Source organism: Gracilinanus agilis, chromosome 2, assembly GCF_016433145.1.
Source record: "Gracilinanus agilis isolate LMUSP501 chromosome 2, AgileGrace, whole genome shotgun sequence".
Taxonomy (NCBI): Eukaryota; Metazoa; Chordata; class Mammalia; order Didelphimorphia; family Didelphidae; genus Gracilinanus; species Gracilinanus agilis.
The window spans coordinates 190,661,728-190,673,059 of NC_058131.1; positions in this window are offsets into that span (position 1 = coordinate 190,661,728).

Here is an 11,332-nt window from a genome sequence, read left to right on the forward strand (position 1 = left end):
AAATAGGCAATAATGACCAGAGAGAGGGAGGAGAGTGAAGAGGAGTTCAGGAGGGCTTTCTGGTGGAGATGAGATTGTTGTTTGGACTATAGGGAAGCCAGGGAAGGTAGTGGTCTGAGCTGGGGAGAGACAGCTTGGCAGCCTTCCATGGGGGACAGCCAGAGAAGGTACTTCTGGCCAGGATCTGGAGGTTCTGTTCATGAACCCCCCAGGAAGCTGTTGTGGCCCAGGTCAGAGGATGTGGTAGAGAGGAGGGCAGCAGAGCACCAGGAAGGCCCTGCAGTCAGGTCTGACATCACCCTTCCCCAAACTCTAGAGGCTTCTGATCCTGGCCAGCCTCAGCTAGAAAACCTTCTTTGTGACATTAAAAGCTCTCAGTCCCTGCCCTCCTCTCGGCTTCATGGCTCCTAGCTGGTGCTCCTTCGAGAGCCTCCATCTCAGCTGAGTACCTCAAAGGGCTGTTGTCCATGCTTGGCATTCTCTCCCTCCAACTTCATCACTAAGCTGAAATCCCACCTTCCCTGGTCTCCCTTAATTCTGATGCCTTCTCTTTCATGATGACTTCTCATCTCTCCTCTACCCATTGCATCTGGACATAGTTGACGTGTTATTTCCCTCCATCAGACCACGAATCCCTTGAGGATATGGCCTGGGCCTTTGCACAGTGCTTGGAATATAGTAGTGTAAGGTTGAAAGGTACTGCGATAAGGACGGATTGGGAACAGGAAATGGCAGAGGTGCAGGGTCTGAGAGAAACTGGAGGGCTGGAGAGGTAAAATGGAGGAATACCCTCTGTGGCTGAGAGGCTCTTTTTGAAATTCCCTCACAAACACCCACATGAGAAGTACCCCTGAATAAGGTTAGGTAAGGATGACAGAAGCAGTTTCTTTGATTAAACTTCTGGGAATTAGTGGGCTTACTAGGCAAAGATTGACTAGTAGTTGAACCCCAGGAATTCCCTTTGTCTGACAATAGACTGATACTGTTGGCTCTCCATTGTTTTGCCTAGGCTAAGGACAAGCTTAGCCACTAGCCACTTGTTCTTTATTCTCTCTCCAATGTGAATCTGACTGCAATTTCTATTTCTCAAGTAGTTTAATAATCATAGTAAATTTTAGAAAGGTGATAGGTTTGAGGGGAGCAGAGACCCTTTCTTGGGAAGGTCAAGAAATGGAAATCTTCAGGGTGACTCCCTGAAGTTAAGGGATCAGCCCCTTCTCAGCTGCTATTATTGTTAGTTCTTTCTCCAATGGAGGCTCTCTACAACAGGAACTGTCTTTCTCCTCTGAGGAAGGGAACAACAGTCCTAATGCTTTACATACGTTGGGATCTAGAGCTCTGGGTCTTTTGCTCCTCACTCCACCAAGTTCAGAGGGCAAAGACTCTTCAGTTTGCCATTTCTCCCACAATCCTCTTCTCTCATTCCAACTGCCACTCCCCCTCCCATCACTTTTCAACTGCTGTCTGCTCCATCTCAGTGCGCAGAAATGCTTAAGCTTTATTCACAGTTTTCCTTTCCATAGTAGGCACTCATGGCACAGCTTGCCCAAGGGCACACAGCTAATTCCCTGCAGTGTGTTATATTCTTTGTCACATCTGTGGAGATTTTTTGCCATAGATATTCTCTGCTGTGGGAACAGCTTTGGTTCTGGCCATCCTCAGGATGCTCCTGGCTCCTCACTACTGGCTGAGGATTTCTTTCCTCAAAGCTCTGGGGCACCCCTAATCTGGCATCCCATGCCCAGGATTCTTTCCGGCTAGAGACCCACAGAGACTGTGCCTCCTAAAGCTGTCCTGACCCAAAGACTTCTCCACACCAATGTGCAGCTCTGGGGTGACTCCTTGGCTTCAGGCCTCACCTCCCCATCTAAGAGAAATAAAGAAAATGGAAACATCACTTGTGCCCACCTGCTGTTACTTAACTGTTCTTGTTGGTGACTCTTCCTGCATCAGCTACTGAAAAACTTTAAAGGGTAGAGGAAAATAGTGGAGTTGCTCTTATGCCTGTCAGATTAGGCATAGTTTAGGAAGAACATTCTGCCTGGTCCACACAGCTTTGGGGAGACCTGATAATAATGATCAAGATGATCTCAGAAAAGGCTGGAAAGATCTACAGCAGTGGTTCCCAAACTTTTCTGGCCTACCGCCCCTTTCCAGAAAAAATATTACTTAGGCCCCTGGAAATTAATTTTTTAAAAATTTTAATAGCAATTAATAGGAAAGATAAATGCACCTGTGGCCATCACCACTCCCTCCCAACCCCCAGATTGGTGCAGTACCCACCAGGGGCGGTAGCGCCCACTTTGGGGATCATTGATCTACAGGAACTGATGCAGAGTGAAATAAGTAGAGCTGGGAGAACATTGTACACAGGAACAGCAATAATGGATGGTGATCATCTGTGAAAACGTGACTCCTCTCAGCAAAGCACTGATCTGGGACAATCCTGAAGGACTTGTGATGGGAAATGCTTTCCATCCCCAGAGAAAGAACTGCCAGAGTTGTCTTTCTCATTAGTGTATTTGGGGTTTTATTTGGGGGGGTTTGGTTACGTTTGAGTGTGCTCTTACAACAATGACCAATATGGAAGTGGGTTTTGCATGACAAGAAAAATAAAATTAAAAAGAAAAAGAAATAAATGACAGGAATATACATAGATGAATGTTAAGGTCCAAGGGCCATGTTGGTGAACCTGTGGCACAGAAACCAGAGAGAGCTTCTCCTCTCCCCTCTTCACGCACGCCTGAGGACATTTCTCACATTACCTTATTTCTAAAGGCTAGAGTGACATCACCTCTTCTGATTAATCCTCAACATGTGTCAGGCCCACTGGAGACCACCTAGTTGGGGTTCCCAAGGGGTAATAATGCAGATGGACTCAGAAGGGATGGTGGGAATCAAGTGGGCAATGGCAATTTTATTGAGGGAGGGAATGATATTTATAGGGAAAATGACGAAGGCTAAAGGTTTAGGTAAGCCTTTTGCAGGAATGATGGTTAGTAATGATTTACAAGATGGAACAATGGATGTAGGCTACCTTAGTGGCTCTAAGCAGTATTTTCTATAGGATAATAAATCATATGTCAGCATATCAATGTATGACCCAGCTTTGAATGGAATACTGTACATTTTTTTTCACAGAACTCCTGTATTATTATTTTCTTGGCTGGATATACAGTGTTTGGGGAGGGGAAAGTTTGCCTTTCCCATGCTGAGGAGCAGGCTGCATGTGCCTGGCTCTAGGTGGTTTATGTCTCTGATTTTATTGGGGCCTACTCTCACTGCTGGGGGCTACATTTGCTCTTTTTTTTTTTAATGAAACAAATAAAAGCAAGGTAAGTGAGTGTATAATTTGTATGGTTTGTGTAAGACTGGAAAGCTAACTTCCAATTCTTTTTGCTTAGAAATGGAGCTTTTGAAATTTCATTTTTTACTTGGGCCTTTTTTTAGAGTGTGTCCCAGAATATGCTGTGTGTGTTGTTCTAGATGTTTTGTCATAGGCAGACATTTCTCCTGTAAAAATAAATGTAAATGAATTGATTATTATTATAAACTGATTTGATACTGTGATAATTAGATTAAGTCTACACTGCCCATCTTTAGATTTAATCATCAAAGGTGAGAACACCTTCCAATTCTGGGAGGTCCTAACCCACCTGTGCTAGAGTGAGTAATGAATCAGAATCAAAGCACCTCCCCCTAAGCTTTCTATGAGAAAGCATCTATTGTGATTGGACATGCAGGCTAGGGGAAGGCACTGGAAGTGACGCATTCGTGACCCCTTTAAAAGAGGGAGTTGAGTGAGTGAGGCTGCTTCTGGTTTGGTGAAGGGGACCTGAGGGAGCTTTGCTGGTTCATGACTGAGACTGTTCCACGTGGTGAGTTTAAAGACTGAATCTTCCTGAACTTCTATTAAGACACTTCATTTTGTAGACTCTGTGAATGAAGTTTGCTCCATTCACCTCCAGGCCTCAGGCCCTTTAACCCTCGGCTGAGGGTTAAGATCTACATGGATTAATTAGTGAGATAGATTCTTATTTTCTTCTCTCATGTAAATAAACTTCCATAAAAGTCAATTTTGATTTCAGATTATTCTTAATTGAGGATTGATAATAGTTCAATCCTCTGGTGACCATTTTTAATATATTGAACCCATAAAACCCCTTTTTCACCCTTACAATACTCTGCTTGCTGTGCTTGCAAAGTATCTTCAGTTTATATCAGTTAAGTGAAGCTCATAAGTGAACTTCCCTTCAGGGTCAGGCTCAAGGACACTAAAGAAAATCTTTTTAAAAATAGCTTTATTGAGAGTATACAAGGATAAAAAGCATTTCTGACTCTAAGGGATTTTAACTCCACCCAAATAAAACTCCCTGGTTCCACAAGGAACCACTTCTCCTGTTCCACTGGCTACACTGATCCTTCATGTTCTGACTAACCCAAATTTGTACTCTGCTAAATAAACTAACACTATTATCCTTATAATTCTTAACTTTGCCTCCAATTTACAAAAATAGCAAAGGCTAGCTGGCTGAGTCTCAGCAAGAACCAAGTTAGGACTCTGAGTGTTAGCAGAATCCAAACTGAAGACCAGGTTTTTCTGTGTTCTTCTCAGAGTTAAAATAATCTATAAAACAGTAATAGATAGTCAATAATGTTTCCCAAGTTGGAAAAAGAAAACACTAAGCTCCTTCAGATCTTTCCCTCCTTTTCTTCTATCTCAGTTAGAGAGAGAGAGAGAGAGAGAGAGAGAGAGAGAGAGAGAGAGAGAGAGAGAGAGAGAGATAAGAGAGAAAGTCACTTCCTCCATGCCCCCAGAGAGAGTCTCTGTGAGTGACTCTGCCAACTGTCAGAAACCAATTGCCATTCCCAGAAAGAGTAACTCCCAGAAAAAAAACCATTAGACTTAAAACTCATACTCTCTATTTCTTATCTCTAAACTAATATAACAAGACTTATTTTCTAATATCATTCTTATAATTTACCCCTTTGAGCAACTGGAGAGATAAAAAAATCTCTCCTGTATGCTTGCTATTCTATGCAATTCTAAATCTATACCTAACCTTATTTTATTATTGTATTTCCCCCCCAAATAGTCTTAATCTTATGCTTATCCTTTTTTTTATTGCTACACCTTATCTATGCTAACTTGCACTAGGGATATAAATTAAAGAAAAGAAAATTTCAATGAAAACAAATAATCAATGAAAACATACTTACACAAATGCAAATGCAAAACATAATACAGAAATTCAAAATGCAAAACAGAAATGCAAACTTGAAAAACTTTTAAAACAATAAAATAGTTACAAAAGCCCAATTTAATTCATGTTTTACAAAAAACTCAAGTCTATCTAAAATAACTATGTAAAACTCATGCAAACTGCATTTTACAAATCCTGTTTGAACAATTAAAATGAAGTTCTTTACTATGCTAAGACCTTATCCTATTGCTAATACAGAAAACAAAACTAACTATATTAAAACTGAAAATTAACTTGTTATACTAATAAATTCAAAACTTTGCAACAATTTAACTATATACACATCTATAGAAATATAGGGATCTGTACAATTTCTATACCTATGTATATGTTATGTGCAGATTATATTATAGACTTTGTACATAGTATTTACAAACTATTTACATTTTGCAGGAAGAAAATAAACTCCTCCCCTTAAGATAGTCTAAGAAAACCTTAAAGATTTTCTTTAGAAAGATATGTATGTTCTGATTTTATCTCCTAGGAACACATAAAGTCTTCCTATGAATAAGATCTTATTAATTTAATGTGCACAATTATTATTATCTTGCCAAGGTGATTTATCTGTATTTATTTCTATGAATACTCATTACCTGGTTAGGATGTTGCAGAGTTTGTGAGAAATGTGTCCTATATGTGTATGTTATATTGTAGTGAATACTTACCAAATCATTAAAGTCAACTTCATTGCTACTGTCTTCTGTCTTTGTGCTGTTATTATATAGTGTTTGTTTACAAGTATAGTGAAAATGTGTATTATTAGAATGGTGCAAAAAATCTTACAGTTCATATCCATAATCACTCTGTGTTCCTCTACTCTGTGTTGATTTTTTCTGCAATGTCTATCTTACAGGTCAATCATCCTTTCTGCTGTCATCTTCTTTGTGTCTTCTATGTTGTCTTCTCCTTTGTCTCCATCTTGATCTCTGTATTTTATTCTCCTTCTTCTTGAACAATTCCTTCTTCTGATGTCTTTTTGACTGTAGCTCTGTTGTCTGTTGTAATCTCTTCTGCTGTTGTTGCTTTTTTCACATGTGGTTGCTTTTTTCACATGTGAGCAATGCAGCCATAGTTCTTTCTCTTAATACACGAACAGCTGAAGGTGTTGTCAAATAATGTGGAAAAGCCCCACCCATAATAGTTGTGTTGTGCTAGTTCTATTAAAGTTTTTGATGTAAACTGAATACTCGGGTTTTATTGTGTGGAGTGCATAATCTAATGGACCACCTTGAGTTGAAATTATATTTCCTGTAATTCTTTAATTTCTTTACTTTTTGTGGTTTTCCCATCACACCCACAACTTCCATTGAACCCACTGCTTTGCACTCTTCAGGGGATTTCTGCAATACAGATTTGGCAGCACCTGTGTCTAAGAGATAGTTGTAAACTTGGGTTCCTATTTTTAGGGTTACATGGATTTCTGTGCTATTTTCTGGAGAATAGACAGGCATTACAGGAACTAATACACTGGGATCAGGAAAACTCAACACTTGTTCCTGTTCTTCATTCTCTAACACTTCATTGATTTCTCTTGTACTAATTTACCATGTTTTTAAAATCTCTTCATCATTTTCATTAATTCTTATTTCACTGCCCATACTTCCTAGTTCATTTTCTCCATCTTTAACTACACAGTCCTTGGGACGCCTTCATAATGAAGTTGCAGCTTTTTGCATATTGAGCTTTTGGGGATTCTCACCAGCTACCTGGGAATATTTTGGATGTTCACCTGTTTTGATATATTCTTGCATGGTATTCAGGTCTGGGGCTTGTTGTGTATTATGGTAGCATCCAGTATCAAAATAATTTGGGTAGTTTGGTCTCCCATATTGGAATGCATTATTAAATCCATTGTTGAATCTGTTGTTAAACCCATAATTTTTATATCCATTTTGCCTGAATTCGTTAAAGTGATTAAACCTATTGCTTCGGATTCTCCTGATGTTTTGTCCAAATAATTGTCCCCTAAATCTGCACTCTCTCATGAGATGAATAGGTCTGTCACAAATATAACATCTTGGGGTTTGTCTGTATTGTCTGGGGTTGTAGTTATTTCTGGGTTGTCTACAAGTCGTTAGTGCAGCTACTGTTTTTTCCTGCATTTCATTGGATTTCAGTTTTTGTTTAAGCTCTCTGATTTCTTTGGTTAAGTTATCAATTATATCATTTTCTCTTCTGATTGCCTATCTATCATATCTTGGAAAACATAATTAGCAATTCTTTGAATTTCATCAAGACTCATATCAAACCAATTTGGACAGTTACTCCGAAAATAATTTCTGATCACAGGGCATGCATTTTTCACAAACTGCCTACAAATGTGATTTACGTTTTTCTCTGTTAAAATATCCAACCCAATCCATTTTTCAGCATAGTCAATAAGTCTATCAAGGAAAGTGGAGGGAATCTTTCCCACTTCCTGCTTTAGGTGCTCAAATTTAGACCAGATTCCTGGATATCTGGAATTTTGCCTCATAGTTTCAATTATTGCCTCCCTGGCTGTAGTTAAGTCTCTGTACCCCGCAACAGAGTTAACTTTCCATCCAGGATCCTCAGTTGGCCAATTGGCAATTCGGGGGTTATTATTAGTGTCCTCTATAATCTACTGTTTCTCCCTCTTTGTCAATAATTCATCCATAAGGATGTCAAAGTTCAAAAAGGAAGTATTGTAAAGCTTAATTAAATGCTTTAACAGCTTTACGACTCCCATCGGTTCTTCATATTCGGGAGTATTTTTCTTAAAACTGTCTATATCAGTTTATGTAAACCTTTTTGGTACATGAGTTTCACTATAGCATGCTCTGGGGATACTATGAGTACCTCCCTTAAAAGAATTATGCAGCTGACCAGCAGCTACACAAAAGTTTCTAGTGGGTAAAACACTCAGAAAGGGGAAACAGGGACTGAGAGAAAAATGGGTTATGAGTTTAAGTCTAAGGGAAGGGGAGCATAAGGTGAGAATAAAGACCCAAAGACAAAGAAAATTCCAACATGAAGTAGTCAGACAGTGAGTTAGCTCTTGTGTGATAGAGCTTAACCCTTAGCCGACATTCTGAATTTTTATTGGGGTTACAATAGTATAAGGCAGTGATGGGCAAACTTTTTAAAGGGGGGCTAAAGGAAAGGAAATGCTCATCTGTCAGTCTGTTTCTAAGGCAACTCTTTTGAAGTTCCATTGTATTGTATCCTACTCATTGTATTTGTCAGATTAGGAATAATGTTGCATGGTCAGATAGAACATTTCAGGGGGCTGCATCTGGCCCATAGACTGTAGTTTGCCCATTGCTGTCATAGGTAATTCCAAACTGAGCAATCCTGTTGTTTTCTGCCTGAATCTTTGCTTTATCCTCATATACTGACTTCCACATCAAATATTATTCTCCTCATAGACAAGCTCTAGCTATCCTTTTCCAGTCATTCAGGAAAAGAATGTTATTAGAAAGAGTCTCCACCAAATTTAGTGTAAATGGGGGGCTATAGTACCATATACAGAAGTAGCCTGCTTGAAATCTTTTAAAAACGTTAATGCACAGACCGATGTATCTGTAAAAGAGTTCCCTGTGTGCCAATCTGCTATACTACTGGGAAAGAGAAATATTGCAGCATTTTATCATTTGTGTCCTGATTTTTCTCTATGGTTAATTGTAATGGGGACATACATCATGGGTATTTTAGCAGGGGAAGGGGCAGCAGAAGGAAAAGGACAATTGGTTGCCTTTCCTAGTGATTTTACCTTGGGTTCTGAGGGAAGTGATTCTATGCTACATTAATCCTGTTTTCCTTGGAAGATTTCCCAGAAAGTTTTCTGTAGAGCTGATTTCTTCAGCTGAGGTGGCTGAGAGGGGAGGGTTTTTTTCATGGGGAGGGAATGAAAAATTCTGGTCATTTTGTTTCTTGCTGGAGTTTTGAACAGGGGTCTACTTTCTGAAATTTATGATTGAGGGGTCTAATTTATGTTTGGGATCTTAACAGTCCCTCATCACTTTAATCCTCTCTCCTACTTCTTCCAAGGCTTCCATGATTTCTTTCCAAGCTTCTATGACATCAAGCAATTTCTGTAATGGGGCATTGCTAACTTTTATACCTTTTGTTTGTAGTATAGATCCCCCAAACTGCTGGAGCAACTCTCTTTCTTTTATCTATTCCTATTTATTTATTAGCTTAAAGTCCCCAGACATGGTGAGTCCCCCTGGTTGTTAAACCTTCCTGACTGGACTCCTGCCTTTTTACTTTTCCAACTTTTCCTCTGGTACTGGGAGAAGGTTTTTTTCTTACCAATAATCCCTCAATGAGGGGTCCTCAACCCTTTGGGGGTCAGAATCTGTTCAGGCAGCAGTTGTGAGGCCCACTGGGGACCACCTGGTTGGGGGTCCCAAGGGGTAAGAATGCAGTTGGACTCAGGAGGGATGGTGGGAATCAAGTGGCCAATGGCAATTGTATTGAGGGAGGGAATGTGCAACATGGAAAATGGCAGGGTGTAATTCCTGTAAGATATAGGGTCAAGCCTCACCCATAATTCCAGGAGACCCCCCCTAGAGAATTCTGGGTGAGGGAACAGTTTGAAAGCAGTTAAACAGTTGATTCCTGGGGGTTGAAGTGAGCAGGTCACGCTGCTTGCGGTTCCTGGTTTTGGGATTACTTTGGAGGCCATCTGGGGCAAGAACCATCTTGGTTCAGCTCAGCAGTTAGCTTGTTTAGCAGAACTAGACCTTTCTAGCAACAGCACAATTGTTATATAGTAATTTTAGGTATTGGAAATGATAATTACAGGCTTCAGGGCAAGCTAGCTAAAAGTCTGCCACTCCCTCCTTGGGGGGTAGGGAAGGGGCAGTTTCTACCTAACAGTTCAGGGCTTCTCAGATCTTATCCAAATCCTTGAAACCCCTTCCCTGCTTTCCCTTATTCTTCTATCAGTATAAACTTCATCTTTTGAAAGCAGTGCCTGTTTATTATTCTGGGGATACTTACATCCAACTTCAGCTAAGTTTCCTTCAGCTGTCTGGCCCATACAAGTTAGATTCGTCTGTCCTTGATAATGACAAGACATCAAGCTTCTCCTATTGTCCCTCAGTCAAACCTGTGGGGAATATAAATTGAGAAAGTGAACATCATAGAGATTTGCCTTGCTGAGGCTTGCCAGAAGACATCAGTTATGCCTCCATTTCCAACTGATTTCCAATTGCTTGATGGGAGGGGTGAGAGTAAGGAGTACCTACCCCTCCCTACTCACTCTAGCCTGTGTTTGTGGGAGGAGTGAGTCCTGCAGGTTTCTAGTTTCAGCCCATCTCTTCAGCTTCCCAAACATCTTTGTTAAGATCAACATAACAGAATGATATGGGGAAAATGATGAAGGCTAAAGGATTAGGTAAGCCTTTTGCAGGAATGATGGCTAGTAATGATTTACAAGATGGAAACAATGGATGTAGGCTACCTTAGTGGCTCTAAGCAGTGTTTTCTATAGGATAATAGATCACATGTCAGCACATCAATGTATGACCCAGCTTTGTATGGAATTCTGTATATTCTTTTCACAGAACTCCTGTATTATTATTTTCTTGGCTGGATATACAGTGTTTGGGGAGGAGGAAAGTTTGCTTTTCCCTTGCTGAGGAGTAGGCTGCATGTGCCTGGCTCTAGGTGGCTTATGTCTTTGATTTTATTGGGGCCTACTCTCACTACTGGGCACTACAAACATGGCCATCATTAAAAGATTTCGTCTCAGGCAGGCTCAAGATCTAGAACTTGGAGTGGGGGACCTGGAAGCGTCTTCGGGAAGTGTCTTCTGGAAGTTAGTTCATCAGAAGAGCTGGAGACATTCAAACCACAACTGGTGGACTATCTCCTCCCCCAGGGCCAGGGCTATGTATAGGGAGCCAATGGCACAGAAGTGACTGACCTTCTAACTCAGTGCTCCTGAGGAGCAGGAGGCCAAAGAAGGTGGCCCTGAGTACCTCAGAGAAGATGGGCTGGAGAGAGCTGTGGGAGAACCAGAGCCCAAGAACTATCAGAGGAAGGGGAAGCACAGAAAAGAGAGATAGGGAGAATTTAAGAGCTTTGTTCCCTCTCCT